Source organism: Poecilia latipinna, unplaced genomic scaffold (genome assembly GCF_001443285.1).
Source record: "Poecilia latipinna isolate Pla-1442-1.1 unplaced genomic scaffold, P_latipinna-1.0 Scaffold695, whole genome shotgun sequence".
Taxonomy (NCBI): Eukaryota; Metazoa; Chordata; class Actinopteri; order Cyprinodontiformes; family Poeciliidae; genus Poecilia; species Poecilia latipinna.
Genome location: NW_015113311.1, coordinates 254,637 through 271,070, shown reverse-complemented (window position 1 = coordinate 271,070; position 16,434 = coordinate 254,637). Strand labels below are relative to the sequence as shown.

At 39.8% G+C, this 16,434-nt stretch overlaps 1 long non-coding RNA gene across 2 annotated transcripts; it reads right to left on the bottom strand.

Annotated features, from left to right (window-relative positions):
• Window positions 1-349: 349 nt before the first annotated feature.
• Window positions 350-15,262, bottom strand: LOC106954986 (uncharacterized). 2 transcript variants are annotated; one of them, XR_001426475.1, is made up of 3 exons: window positions 14,978-15,262; window positions 12,698-12,700; window positions 350-360 (listed from the first exon to the last, which is right to left on the bottom strand). It is a non-coding gene; the product is annotated as an uncharacterized LOC106954986 (long non-coding RNA). The 2 variants fall into 2 exon arrangements; XR_001426474.1 differs by lacking the exon at window positions 12,698-12,700 and adding an exon at window positions 12,028-12,033.
• Window positions 15,263-16,434: the final 1,172 nt, after the last annotated feature.

The following is a 16,434-nucleotide window of genomic DNA, read 5'->3' as shown; positions in this document are numbered from 1 at the left end:
CTGAGCTCTCCGACTCCACATCCCATCTTTGGCCTGCAGTCCAAACCAACATGCATGTGTTCGTCTGCGACTGTGTGTAGCTGCGTGTTTGTGAGCTCTGTCTTTCCTGGCACGCGGATCCCAGCTGTAGCGGTGAGGGAGAGTCTGCGCCAAGCCGGATACCCACAGGGGGCCACGCTGGAGCCAGAGGCAGCCAGCTGGCCCACCATGCTCCCTCCTCCCCCCACCAAAACATGGCAGAAACTCCCAACCAGCCTGACTCTACCTCACATCCAAACTCCTCCACTGACCTCTCAAAACTTGCCTGTTTTCCCCTCCTCAGTACATTCGGACGCAGTGAGGCTGGGCAGGCGTCCAGGCCTTGGCATGTCGGTGCTGTAAAGGTGACAGGAGTGTCAACAACATCACACTCCTGATATATAATCCTCCTCATCCCTCAGAGCGGGCTTGCACACACAGCCTCGATCAATAAATCAGTCCCGGTGCTGAACAGAAACACCACAGAGCTTTCAAGTAATGGCTGCCAGAGCAGAGACAGTGATGTCATCGTTCATTTCAGCGCTCTTTTTAGCATGGAAATGTCGCATCTTGTGATTACGAGTCCGACTCGGAGATAAACGCCAGATTGTGATGTTTTAAACAGAATGTGGGCCAACAAGACATTTAACTGCAGCTGAAAGATAGGAACAGAGACTGACTTTTGTTCCTTGAGTCGCTGTTTATTCACTGTTTGGTTGCCATAGATCTTAAACTGCCCGTTTGCATTGAAACGCTTATTGTTCACAGTCAGTTTCAGCCCACACATTATGCAGATCTCCTCCGAGCCAATCAGCTGCCAGCGTTCCACAGCGCTGGCGCTTGGAAATAGAAGAATACTTGTCATTTTGTTTTATTGTGAAGGCTCAGGAGAAAAAGTCTCCCTTGTTGTCCGGATCAGGTGAGGACAGGATGTCTTCGCTTTCGCCTCAACCGCTGCCAGGTTGCGGTTGTGTGTTTGTGTGTGGAAGTGGTCACGAGATCATGCAGGCCTTTTACGTCCCGACCTGTCCAAACTCTGCACCTTTCATGTGAAAGAGAAATGGTCCTTATTCTCCCACGCACAGGGTGAAATGCAAGTGAACACACACACACACACACACGCAGATCCACAAAGTGAGCGGACATGAAAAACACACCCAGTCGGTCCCTACAGCTCAACAGAAAGTGAATCGAATGCCGAGGAAAACGGAGAAATTCAATCAACAGACCAAAGCTGATGTATACAGGTCCAACAAATTAGTTAAATTAAAATATATATTTTTAATCAGAATCTCTCGGATTTTAATGTGTCTGCTTGTCATAAAGACTTTTAAATTAATTTGCTTCATGAATGAGGTAGGTCCGGACGATACAGCTGAAAAACATATCACAATATAAGAGTTTCATTTCAGTCAATATCGATAATTATTGATTTATTTTAAATATCTGAAATTCTCCCAAACTGGTGGTGTAACCTTTCGTTTTTATTCCACGCCATTGTTCATTCTTAAGTAGCTATGAGGCATAAACTGCTGCTGTGCCAGTTGCTCATAGGTTGTTGCTAGGTAACTAAAGAGTGAGTGTGTTGCTAGGAAACCACAGAGTGAGTGAGTCAGTCGATTCCACCAACCTAGCTTAGCTGGCTGTGAAAGGTTGATTGGTTCAAGTCTTTCCTCTGCCTACATCTCCCAGAATGCAGTGCGGTTCCAGATCGGAGTTTAGTAAATCTGTTTATTTATTGATATTGATCACTTGTCTGTCTATATATATTGTTATTCATTTGTTGTTTGGCACTAAAATGAGGCAAAAGCTGCCCTGATTTACCAAAAATAGAGACACAATTCCCAAACCTTTCAGATCCAAATTTACATAGTTTCATTTTTACAGTACAGACGGAGAAGATCAATATGACTAGAGTCTACAGCTGGTCAGTCAAACTCATTTATATTTTGGGCCATATCAAGATTATAAATGTTGTGCCAGAATGTGTTGATAAAACTCATAAATTAATAAATAGCTGTCTCTGGATTCAATAAGTACTTTTTAAAATTGAATAATATTTACAATAATCAGTTCCTCCAGGATTTTGCGATTGTCATTTTTTGCAATGATGCCAATTTAAAAACATTTGAAAGGAATTGTGTAATATTTGTTCTCATGTATAACAGCAAATTTGTTACTTGCCACATCGAACATAAACTAAAACTTGACTGAGTAAAGCGGATGCAGAAGTGTAGTAGATGTGAGAAATACTGCCACCTGCAGGTGGGAGTTAACAATTTTTGCGGCAATATTGGAATAAAATCACAGTTACGTTTTAGTGCAGAAAAATTGTGGGAATCTGTTGATTCTGGAATTGCGAAAAACTGGAGGTACTGATTGATGTAATTTGTCAATGATTAGATAAAACCTGATTTGTTTTGATTGAGAAAATAATACTCAAACAAAAAACACACAACTGTTATCTTCTATTTATGTGTCCCTCTGGAGTCTAGAGAGCCACATAAAAAGCAATGGCGTACCAAATTCGGCCCCTGGACCTTAAGTTTGACACATGTGGCCTAAAGAGTCTTTACATAGAGAATAAGAAAAAACCAAAGACTTTAAGGTGATGCATAAGACGATGAAGATGAACTGAAACTGCTGCTACAGCAACACTTATTCCAGAGTTGTCACCAAACAAACTGCAGCTAAATAAAACTGCACATCATTAGCAGAAGAAGAAAAATAACGGTCTTTTGTAAAAAAAAAAAAAAAAAAAAAAAAAAAAAAAAAAAAAAAAAAAAACATTGTTGAAAGATTTGCTTTTATTCTCTCTCCGGGAAAACTACGTCAAAAACTGCACTGATAATCGTAGAAAGAAAAACATCTAATATATATTTCACATGCTGTATAATATTTGCTACAACCTCAAAACGGGGCAATAACGCACAAGACTTAACAGTTCGCTCAAAGACATGTCCTGAAAGAAAGATGAAAGCGATTTCACGCCAAGAAATCTGAATCGTTTAACGTCAGACTGATTAGAAGAAAATAGCCAAACGGGGAAAACATCAAAGTAATCAACAGGAAATTTTTTAAAAACAAGCGTCGATGTAGATTTTCTTCTTCTGCTCAAGCCATGGCTCGTTTTTTAAATTGTGCTGCTGCTGTGGATCCAGTCAGCATCGTCACCCCTATGATTCTATGGAGTCGCTATGTGTAAACAGTACCTTACCAGAAGTCTGGGTCTAGTTCATAAGCAGATTTACTTAAAAAAAAAAAAACCTGAATGTTTTTGCTATATTGCACAACTCCACTTCATCAATTTTGAATTATTTATTTACACAGAACACTGATCTTTCATCAACCATAAATAAAATCCGTTTTAAACATCTCTTTCCTGGATTTAGCATTATGCTAAACTTCGCTACTTCTGGGGAAAGAAAGCAGTGAACTACTCAGACTCAAAAAAGGATTTTGAAGAAGAGTTGAGAAAACATCAAGCGTCAACCACCAGCTGCCAATGTTGACCCAAAGCAGATTGGGTCCGAGGGTTCACAGTCTTGTCCAGCCAAATTCTGACTGTACCATCTGTGGCCCCGACTGAAATGAGATTTACTGGGCAAGGCCGCGGTTTTGAACTCTTTGGTCATTTTGAAAGCCTGAGCTGCAGAGGAGTCACAGGTTTCTGTCCAGGACTAACTGGAATCAAACCCGATGGCGTCACTTGTTACTGTTGCAAAGTTTGAGCTGTTTATTTCTAGCGCTGTAAAAAGCTCCAATTGGCTCATCGTTGAAGTAAACATGATGTTTTTATGTGAGAAAGTCCGAGCAGGGCGACACTTTCTTATCATTATTATCCTCAGTAATTATCCATATATGCTAGGTAGATAAACTAAACAGAACAGTTCAGAATTAGCTGGAGCAATGACTGTCATGAAATGTTAAAAAGCGTTAATTTTAAACTGATGACAGGTAAAAATGTTATTAATGAAGCAAAACTGACTTTAAAATATATCCGAGGCTGACAGCTTCTCTTCACAATAACTTTTCTTGCCTTTTAAAGCTATAAAATGTTGAAAACTATCGATTACAATACAAATTTAGTACTGGATGTGGAAGTGATAATTTTGAAAACCTTCCCTTTTTCGTTAGAAAGTTTTGGCGCTTAAATGACGTAATTTTTCTGGCCACAAAACTGCAATACGAGTCACATGAACAGTAACCGGAAGTTGCCACTGGCGCAGACCACGAAGAAGAAGATGGCAACAGGAAGTAGTTGGAGGATTATGTTTTTTAATTAATTATAAGTGAACAAACTTAGTCAAGTGTGATTTTAATTGTGTTTCTTATTTAACAGAAACACAATTATTGCAAAATTGTGTTCTTTTTGACAATAGCGGATCATTGACAAAGTTTTTTGCATATTTGTAACAGAACCGCAGTTTCTGTTTTGTCTCTTCGAGGGAAAAGACGCTTCATTTCTGCTCTTCAATAACCTGACCTGTGTGGTATTTTATACTTTCAAAATATTAACTGTTTACCCTCAGTCCTTGACTATTCTTTTTTTTTTTTTAATAATGTGCAGACAAAATGCGACATTAACTGCAAAATAACAATCTCTCCAAACAATGATTTTGTTTTCTGGACAAAACAACAAGTGTTGCATTCTGACTGCAACACAAAAGAACTGACTACTAAGGAAAAAACTGAATAAACATACTGATAATGATTGCATAAGGCTTTGAAACTGATTGCCAGATAACTTTTTTTTCCCCCAGCAGATCCATGGTTAACCAGAACCCACATACAAGGTTGCACAACAAGGTAGGAGGAGTATTTCTGTTTGTTCCCTTCATCTACTGCCTGCAGCAGTCATGAATTATACAAATGTTGTGAAACTCGTGAATTTTCTGTGAGAACAGAAGCTAATTGTACGGCAAAGAACATATTTTTTATTATTTCTCATATTTTTTTGACCATAAATCTTCTTTTAATGATTGTCAACGGGTTGTGTCGATGTAACCAGTGACACTGGAGCTGCCGGTTTCAGGATATTTCGGTTAATCATTTACCCACTTACTGGAAACGTCCCCCGACTTCAAATATCTCTGCACAGGTGGGGAAAGGAAGAATGAAAGGGCTTTAAATGAATATTGACTCATCCAGACCGAGGATGAAAGCACAGATGCCATCAAACAGGTCTTCACGTTAAACCCCCAGGACAGCAGCTCCACTGCACGCTTCACTCTTCTAGTCCTGTACAACAACAAAAACACGACTATTTCTCACTAAAGCCAACTTGTTACATCATTCCCTCTTTGTTTTTTATTCTTCGTTTTATCCTCTAAAGCACGAGTCCAACCCAAGGCCCAGGGGCCAAATACGGCCCGTCGTAACTTTTTACATGGCCCATTATAATCCAAAGAGACACATAAAGTAGAAGCAAACGATAACAGTTGTGTAACTAAATGTTATTTTACTAATTTCATTAAAGCAGTTATATATTTGCTACCAAAATTTGCTTTTTCGTGACTCCACGATCTCAGAAACTCCAGCAGTCATCAGATTGCCCCTTATAATCGTGAGTTTATTGCAACTTTTTCCACAAACGTTTTCAAAAACATTTTAAGTGATGCTAACTCCAACCTGCAGGTGGCAGTATTTCTTACGCCGACATCACTGCTACCTCGGCTTTACTCAACGTAAAGTTTTCATTTGTTATAGATGTGATGAGTGACGAAGTCATATTTTGCATCATATACGAGCGCAAATATTGCAAAATTTCCTGCAGATATTTTTAAAATTTGCTCCACAAAGTCTGTTATTTCGATTTCAAAGAAAAAATAAATAAATCACATCACAAAAGCAATCAAAATCCTGGAGGGACTGGTCAGTGTTAAAATATTTAATTTTCAGTAGAACTTAACAGCTTGTAAATGGGTTTTATCAATGAAATGTAATGAGATTGATATGCATTATGTTTTTGTAGCATGTTAAATACAAAATCTTATGTATTTTTGGGCCAGTTTCTAGTCCAAATATCTTACTACACTTGAAATAAGAAAAATACTGACAAGTAACTTTTCAGCAAAATATAGAAGGTTGTTTTAGGGCAATAATTCCTTAATATTGATTTTTTTTTTATGGACAATGTATTATTTCACTTATAATGAAAATGTCTCGTTATAAGTTAAATAATCTGGTCAAACTTGTACATTTTTTAAAATTAAGAAATTATTGACTTAAAGGAAGCTTCTATATGTTGCTGAAAAGTTGATGGTAAGTCCATTTCTAAACTTTACTAAGGTATTTGTAATTGAAACTAGACCACTAAATACTTGGGGTTCTGTGTGTCAAGTCAGCAGCCCCCAAAGGAGTGAGAAATGTGTCGGCCATTTTGGCTCCGTCAGAGCTGCTGCTCATTAGCAGGCGAGGTTGACGGAGCGTCTCTTCCTCCAACGCCACCAAACATGTTCAACTTCCTCTCCCTAAGAGAGACGGAGCGCCGGGCCGAGGAGGAGGACGACTGGAGGGGAGGTGAAGGGGAAAAGCGAGAAAGATAGGAGCAGGGGCAAGGAGTAAAGACTGGAGCCGGCGGACATCATTAAGGTTGGGCGCAGCGCTGGTTTAATGAGTGCGCTCACAGCAGCCCTCCATCCTCAGTGGCGCCTACGGGCCCCCGGGTTCTGGCTCCCCAGCAGGGGATCAGGCACGTTCCATCACTGCTGAGTGCAGAGGGGAACCACAGAGGGCAAACATTTATTTCACTCTACCTGTGGAGGACACACAGATATGCCTACAACCTTAAAACCAACCAAATCTGACTCAGATTAGCACATAAAGCTCATTCACCGTCTGGTTTCCCTCCTCTTGCTGCAGCTGCAGCTGGCTCGTCACAGAAACACGACAGTAACCCTGACTTGTCCTTCATGTCACCCTGCTGCACAGGCAGCTGTGAAAAGAGCTGGGAAAAGCACATCTGGTGTCTCTGTGTGGTCCTCCGGGGTCAGCAGCACCACCACAGGTGATTGTCCTGAAAGCATTTTCCTGCAGACCTGAAGCTTTTCTCACTGAAATATAATCCAAAGCTGCATAGTACGGCTGTAATGATTCCTGTAATTTCATTATTAAAATTCCTCAAGGCAAATTATCTGCCTCGAAGCTTCGTTAAATTATGTTTTCTTATTTAATGCACCGTGTTTCAGCTGAGTGATTATATGTGTTGTGCAACGCTCTCACTACCACCTATAAGTTGTTGACAAAAGCTAAGTGGTGTTAGCATAACGTTCAATTTTCAAGTTCAGTCCGAACTTCCACTGATTGATGGTAATGTCTGGGTTTTTAGCGGTTTACGGGGGATCAGTAAGCATCCTTAAATTAACTGGTGCGATACATGACACCCTTTCTCCTCCCTGAGCTGCTACCTGGTGGCTGGATTGGAGCTAATGGTGGTGAAGAGCGCGGGGGGTGTATGTAAACAGGTAGAGCGGAGACATTCAGATATAGACGGTGCACAGCCGGCTGCTTTATGGACGAAACGGGAAATAAATTTACCACCATCCCGGCGGTACAAAGCTGGCATATGTTTCTGTGTGTAATGGAGGAGCCAAATCCCGTCGCTAACATGAATACAAAAGCTATGAATGGTTGGGAAAAGTGAGAGTTCATCTTTTAAACTGGCTGAAGATAAATACATGAACTAAAAACTGCAGTATGGGTATCTTTGTGAGCCTGCTGCTTAAATTGAACACATACTTTTAGCATTCAGCATATATGCCCCTCAAAATCTGGAAGAAGCTTCCAGAAAACTGTAAAACAGCTGAAACACTGACATCCTTTAAATCTAGACTAAAAACCCAGATGTTTAGTTGATTTTGAACCATAATAAATTAAACATTAACCAACATTTTGATGTGTAATGATGGTATTTGGCAAAATGTAATGTATAAGGTTTTCTCAATCGTTGACTATGTGGTGTCTTCTGACTTTGTATTTTTATGGTTTTATGAAATAAAGCACTTTGAACCGTGTTGTTGCTGAAATGTGCTACGTACATAAACTTGATTGTTTGATTTTTGTGTAATTTTTGCCCAGGCTAATTTAAAAAGGGTGCTATTATTGTTACAGGTTAATTTTCTAAACTACACTAACGTAATTGTTAGAGATGCACAAGTATGAAAATTTGAGCCCATGTTGATAGTTGATATTGATACTGCTGTTGTAGTAGTATTTACCAATATTTTACTTGATCAATTTTTTTATTCAATTACTCAACTATCAGATTACTAAAATAACAACTGTGGTGTTTATGATCAGTAAAGACATTCATAATGTGAGCTAAATGCGTTGTGGCTTCATAATTTCTCACAGAAAAACCTTCAACTCAGAGATGTTGTAGGGTAACACCCTGCCGACCCAGGTCATGGTTAAACACGGTGAGATAAAGACAGATGAAACGTCTGAAATGAGAACAGAGCCAGAAGGGTAAAGAGTGAACCCTGAACGATGTTAGCTTGTTCCTGACTGAATCAACACTCAGCAATGTTTGATAAGCTCCCTTTAGCAGACAGAGGCTCCTCTGATGCACAGCGTTGCAGAAACATGTTCATACTTATGTTCCTTTTTTTGCTTGCAGATACAGAGATAATGATGCGCACAGAGACACGGATACAAGCAGCGCGTTCTCGGCACACCAGGCGAGATCAATTGCAGTGAAAGGTTTCCACACCAGCTGTATTGACCCGATATGGGAGAACGGGACAAGATGAAAAGCAACAGACGAAAAGCAGCAAAAAGATCATCTGACACCAACAACTGATTGGAAGCAGAAAATGTAGAGCGAAATCAAAGGCAAGATATGAGGGAACTTGGAGAGCACAGAGATCCAGAAGCTTGGCTTTGAACAACGAGGAGACGCGACAACTCCCGCTGCTCGGTATCAAGTGCCGAGAACCACACACATTTTCACAAAGACAAACACACACGGTGTGGTCGAAGCCCCCCCCGTCCCCAAACCAGCGTGTACCCTGCCTCAGATGTTTAATTCATGCAGTCGCCTGTTTGCAGAGCGTCGGGTGTGACAGAAGACAAGGAGAAATAAAGAGGAAATAAAGTATAAAGAGGGGAAACTACATCAAAATAGCCACAGCTGGAAAATGTGTCACACACATTTGTTTCGGTTATTACGGCCCAAAATCAGGATTCAGACCTGAACCTTCACACACACATAGAGAATATTACAAAGTCGGTCTTCTATCATATGAAGAACATTTCCAGGATTAAATGACTAAAAGTTTTTCCCACATTTGTAAAGGGAACACAGCTAGTGTCTCCACAGGTCTGCCTGTCAATCCTCCACTGCAGCTGATCCAGAACGCTGCTGCTGGTGTTCTAACTAAAACCAGGACGTTAGAGCACATCACCCAGTTCTACAGTCCTTACACTGGCTCCCTGTAGCTCAGAGAATAGACTATAAAATACTGTTGTTAGCTTATAAGTCACTGAACGGCTGTTGTTGTATCAACCTTCTGGTTAATGTCTACTTTGCATCCCCAGAACAAAACAGAGAATCAGCATTCAGCATCTATGCTCCACAAATCTGGAACAAACTTCAAGAAAACTCCGAAACAGCCGAAACAGAGTTGCTTTAAATCTAGATTAAAACCCACCTGTTTAGAGTTGCCTCTTGGAACACTGATCAACATATTTGATTATGGTATTTGACTAAATTCAGTGTTTATTTCTGCTTCATGGTTGTTTACAGTTTGATGGTTTTAAGGCACTTTGAGCCGCCGTGCTCGATACAAGTAAACTTGACATGGATTGTCAGATCTGGCCACATACAGAATGAGTGACAGTCAGAATCAAAGCTGCAATAAAAACTGAAGGAGAGAAAACAAACACAAATCAACAGCAACTCTGGGAATCTCTTCTGATCAGGACCAAAAAGCCCCGAGTGCTGACAGGGTTTGCTTCGAGTCTCAGCAGAGGCCGGCCAGGGACTGTCTGCAAGCGATTTTCTGTCATATCTCTTTTTCTCTTCATCCCTCACGTCTGCTCTCCAGCTAATCCTCCCTACACACACACACACGCACGCACACACACACACACACACACGCACACGCACACACACCACCTGACCTCGCCTCAGTGGAACTGCCGGAATAAAAACTATAAAAACTTCCAATTCTGGTTCTTTAACAGATCCTGTTTAATGTAGCATCCTGGCTGATTTGTTTGTCCTCTAAATCAAGAATCCTTTATTTTTCTTATCTGTTCACACATCATAAAAGTTGGTTAGGTAACGTTCAGCGTCATAAACCGGGAGCTCAGAGGCTCTCAGTTTATGATGCAGAGACCTTAAATTGACATGGCAAAAGTCAACTCGTGATCAGTAGAAAATCATTTTTTAGAAGGTCGTCTATCATATTTTACCTTTAGAAAACCTCAATGATTTTTCAAAGTGAGTAAGCAATTCTAAAAAACACGTTTCTGGGAAAAAAAAAAAGCCTTTTCGGTCACAACCAATGAAAATAAAGAGCCTGCTATGACCAGGTAATGCTCTACCTTTGCAAGGATGGATGTGTGTCAGCTAAGGTGAACATTACAAGCAAAAAGCTACCAGAATAATTTATGTAACTAACGTAGCTTCTTTCCATTACGATAAACAAGACAATACGTTTACCAAACATACCAATCAGGGAGCAAAACTGCAGAGAAAACTCCCAGAGTTTTAACTTTTATTGTCCCCTCTTAAAAATAAATGCCCATGAATGACTACATATTTACCCACAATTATCAGTTGAGGATGTAGCTTGTTTTTCCAGAGTGTTTAACATTTTAGGGCCGAATGACAACAACAAAAGGGCTTAAAACACAGCCTGATTATGTGGAAAAAATTTGACTTGCACAAAAACTGCATAACCTGCCAATATAAAATAAGTTAGCTTGGTGACAAAATGAGTTGGGAGAAAAATGAGTACTGATGAGTTTTTGTCACAAGCATTCTGTAATGAATTAGAGGCAGACTAAGCTTGCCAGTGCGCTCTTAAATACTTCCATAGGTTACTAGTTTGTTAAATCTCCAAGCTACAGAACTGATTTCCTTCTCATTTTATTAGCGAGAATTCAAGCTGTCATTGTGCTTTCCACTTATGTCAAAGTTTGGCTTTGGTGCTTTCTTTTTTATTATTATTTTACATATTTCTCAAATTCACAATTCAAAATATAAAGTTGTCAAAATCCAGATTTTTCTTTCCTAATCACAGATATGTTCATGTTCTATAAATCTGACTTTTTATATCATAAAATTGAGCCTTTAGAACTCTCACAAGTATTTCTATATGTTAATTAATATGTTTAATTAATTTTAATCAATCACAGAAACAGTTCATTCAAGGGCTTTTTTTTTTGCAACAAAAAGATAAACTAAGTTTAAAAGGGTTGAGAAAAATCAAATGTGAAGATATCGTGTACCAATTCCTGAACTGCAACATTTTGTAACTACGTCACTGAATCATTCGAGGCGCCATGATGGACGTCGGAAGTGAGGCTCAGGAATATTGAACTAAGCGACTGAAATTGTTTTCCAAAATTGTTTTTGCCAGTTTATTTATGGTTTCTACTAGTTCGAGTAGAGCTAATTTCTCCGTGAACGTAACACACCTGGTTGGGGCTCATAGTATTTACAAAAGTTGGAAACAGCTAGCTTAGAAACCGACCCGTACCTCCTCCCTCCTAATTAATGATTTTGCCTGAATTCACACCACATGATTAACACACTATGTCATGAACCGGAGCAGTATTAAAAACATACAGAAGACGAAGTGCTAACCAGTTTTTTTCATACAGGCTATATAACACTGTTTCCATGGTTACCAATGGTTAGACGCTAACTTCTATGCAATGCAATATTGGATATCAACTTTCTAATCACATTTACTTATAAAGTTTATGAACGTTAATCTTCTTACCTTATAAAAGTGTTCGGTGCAAATCCGTGAGCTGCCAGTCAAAATGATTAACGGCTGCCTGCTATCCATCGCCGCCATCTTTCTTCAGTAAAATTCAAAATATAAAACAACAAGTTTGGTTTGTATCCTTGTCTGTTTACACAGCCGACCCCGCAGCACCCGATAGCCATTGTAAAGTGAAATCAACTAAGCAAAAGCGATATTAGGCCACTAGATGTCTGTTTTTAGACGGGCTTTAACGTCCGTCATGGCGGAGCGGGCCGAGTTTCGAAGAGCGTGACGTCACGTGGAGAGTCAATATGGAGAGTCCAGAAGGACAAAATGTTCAGACATGTCCAAGGTAAGGCAGGAAGGCTGAAACTCTGGATAGATCCCATCAGTAACAGGGACTGATACTCAACCGCCAGCCAGGTGGTGTATTTTATTAGTATTATTAATAACCTAGTTAGACATTTTCTGGATGAAGATGAACTCCAAAAAATAAAAAATAAATAAATCATCTCCAAAATCCACAGCCAGCTTTAGAAGTCACGTCCTTTACATGCTGATATAGGAGACAGTCTGCATCTTTCATGAAGACAATGGCTTTTATATAGGTCAATGCATGGAAGTACCCCACTGTCTGGCTGGTCTAGTTCAGAAGAGCCTGAAGACAATTTTCAGACAATTACATTCAGCCCTCCCCCCACTCACTGCCCCGCTGAAGCCCCCCATCTCCAGACGGCCTGCTTTTCAGAGGGAGAGCTCCCAAAAATTATACTCAAGTGACATATTTGTAAAAGTAAAAAGTAGCCATCCGAGAAATTACTCAAGTCATTTCTGACATTACTCACAAAATTTTGACAGAAATTTGCTATGACTGTTTCTGCCTACAGCAGAGGAGGCCAAGCTTTTTGTCACATGGGCCAGAATTGAAGACTTAAATGTAGAATAGAAAAAAAAGGAGCAAATTTCTGCCAGAAACTCAGAAATTATATACAAAACTTGGAAATTTTTAAAGAAAAATTTCAACATCTTAAATTCAGAAATTTCCAACGTTTTTGTAGAAAATTTCAACTTTTTGCGCAAATCTAAAACTTTTGGAACTCAGAGTTTTCTTCTTTTTGTTTGAAAATTTCTGAGATTACTCTCAAAATTTCTGAGTTTTCTGACAAAAATGTTCTATTTTTTTTTTTACAATGGCCCCAACATTCGGTCGGCGTTACCAAAATATCTCTGCTGTTAGTGTGACACACCAGAGATGAACGAGTTAAAGTACAGATGCAGACATCTGTATTTTGTTCCATGCTAAGCACAAACACGCCTCACAGTGTGCAAAGTCACATGAGAATAAGCACAGTAAACAGAATACATTGAGATTAATGACTTTATTAAATATACTCATCAGTATTCTCATTGATATCCATCATTAGGCACCTTACATGTAGATCAGCGGGGAGCTGGGCCGCTCACATGCCTTTTTAGAACAACAGAACTGAAACATGCCGGCAACAAGGCCCAAACTGAAACCCTACTTCAGTTTTTCGCTTTAGGTTGTAGTTTTGTTGATGCATAGCTAGCATTGGGTTTCTACTGAGAATGTATCGTTTATGTAAATCCCACACAGTGTCTGTTTGTGCATGCCTTACATACACACGCACGTGTGTGTGTGTGTGTGTGTGTGTGAGAGACATATTGTGCAACATGAGGTTTGTTCTGCCGTTCTTTAACACGTATCAGTGTCTTGGTGCCAAATGTCTTGGAGGGTGTTAGGAGAAGTGTGCCGGTTCAGGCAGGTTCCTGGACACCTCGGCGCAGCGGCTACGTCTCGAGCTGGTTATACCTGAAAGTCGGAGCCAGGAACACAGTGGCAGAGTTCCCAGCATGCCTCTGGACGAGGAGCTACTCTGCAGCCTGCGAGGAGGGAGCGAACAATCTGCAGCACGGCAAGAAATAAAAAATTACCCCGGCTACAGATCAGGTTGATACACAGCTACTGTGCACGAGAATAATCTGAATTTCTGTGTTATTTTTTTAAAAACACACCTGGATAACTCAAAGTAGCGAAAACACATCAGGTCCTGATACTTTATTTCATCCACCTGTTTTCTTCAGGCCTCAGTAAAAATGGAGTCTTGTTCTTCCCACGTCGGGTTTCATCCCGACTCGCGTCGTTCATTTCCGCCATTTTGTGCCAACAAGCTGATTATTTTGCACCCATTTACTTAAATATTGGGACTAAGTTTTGACATGTTGTCACATAATGTAATTGTATTTTTTCAGATTTTATTTTACATCCTTGTTTGCTGCTCTTGGTTGGGGAAGGTAAAGCCGTCGCCATGGTTACTAAGGATGAACGACTCGATGACTCGACTCAACCAGCTGGGCTTCCTTAGATAACCTTGTGCCAGCTGGCATTATGTGGTCAACTGGATACGACTGAAGCAGGAATAAATTGGTTATTGATAATCTGATCGGATTAATTTGGATGAATGGGAGAGAATTTGTTTAGCTGATATGAACCGGATGGGTTTTTCATGCAAACTAACAAAAGATGATCATTTTCAGTGAATCTTTGAGCTGTAAACAAACTGAACCCTGGAAGAAGTGACGTGTCGGATGAGATTACCGCTTCAAGCTGCTGATAACTCAACAGATTGGATCAGCTCTCGCTTTACAGAAGCATTTCCCCTCATCAATCTCTGTTTTCCACTTTCATTTTGAACACTTTCCCAGCCTGGAGTCAGCCGGTGGGGGGAAACTCCAATTTGAGCTCCATCTTTTCCCCTTCCTGCTGAAACACACGAACGCAGCGTCTCCCCCCAACTGTGAAATAACCAGTTGTGCTTTAGCCGAGTGGCTCCGACTCTCCGTGGCCGGCCAACACGCTCAGACGCTTCCTGGAGGATTCTGCAATCCCTGACGGTCCAGGAGAACTGATCGATACTATCCAATCAGCAGGCATCTCTGTGCTGTCCGACACACGAATGGCTGAGCGACGAATGAAATCCCATTAAATGCACGGCGTCCCGGCGGCGCCCGCTTCCTGTAGACCAGGGTGTAAAAATGTTTTGTCACGTGCGCCAAAAATGTAGATTCAACCGTATTCACAGGACAAGAAATTATATAAAAAAAAAAAACTAAAATTAAGCAAATAAATCGCCAAAATATTTATTGTAGGTCCAAAACGTGAAAGGGATTTTAGCGACGCTGTGTTACAAAATCTTACCGAGTATTTTTGGTTTAGTTTCTAGTGAAATAAGAAAAAACTAGCAAGTACCTTTTCAGCAAGAAATATGAGCTGTCATGTCAATAATTCATTAATATTGATTTTTTTAAAAAGTGCTAGATCCACTGGCAGATTATTGTGCATTTAAAAATACATTTTCCTATAAGTTAACTAATTCTGTAGTTAACTTATATAAATATAACTCATATATTTAGTAATTATTCACTTAAAACAAGCTCATATTTCTTGCTGAAAAGTTGCTGGTAAGTTAGTTTTGTCTTATTTAAAGTGCACAAAGATATTTGCACTAGAAACTAGACCAAAAATACTCGGTAAGACTTTTGTGTTTTTGCAGTGTAGGGCCATTACAGATAGAAAAAGGTTGCAAATATCTGCCAGAAACTGAGATTTATCGCAGAAAATTTCTAGAAATTTTTCAGCATTTGAAATAATTTCTGACAATTTCAACGTTTTTTTTCTTCTTGCAAATCTTCGACTTTTGAAGCTCAGAAATTTCCTTATTTTTTCTAGAAAATTTCGAGATTACACTCAAACTTTTTGACAGAAATGACCCACTTTTCTTTTTCTTTTTGTACAATGGCCCCAATACGGCGTAGTAAATTCTGCTGTATAAAAGGAAAACATCTAGTTTCTAGTTTCTTTTGTGCTCAGTTGATTAAATTTATCTTCAGTAGCAACAACAGGATTTGCATCGCTTTCTTTCAAAGCGCTCGCTGTATTTGTCAAAATTTAAGAAAAAGTAAAAGCTGATTTGGCTGCAGCAAAGTTGGCTTTTCAGTAAAAGTCTCCTGGTTTTACCTTTTGTTAAATCTTGGTTATAAAAAGACGAATACTTTGTGTTGTACTTCACATTTTCCTGTACGAGTAAATCATATTGGCGATCATTTTTAACCTGATTACAAATGAAAACGTTTTAATCTGAACAGGAGCAGCTCATGCTACATCAGCGTGGATGAGAGCGTCTCTCCGAGACGCCGACACTGAGGCCGTTATACCGGCGGCTACATGTCGTATTTACACATTTCGAGGAGAAGGAGTTAACAGTTCGGCTTCATTACAGACACATGTGCTTCTATATGCAGTTTAAATGCCTATAATATCAACAGTGAGTGGCCATAGTTCACATTTACAGCAGAGGTTTAAGTTACTGATCACACTTGAACGACGATCCGCCTCGCAAAGGTTTTTTTCCCTTTGGCTTTTTGTCGAATCACAGCTGAGAGATTCAGA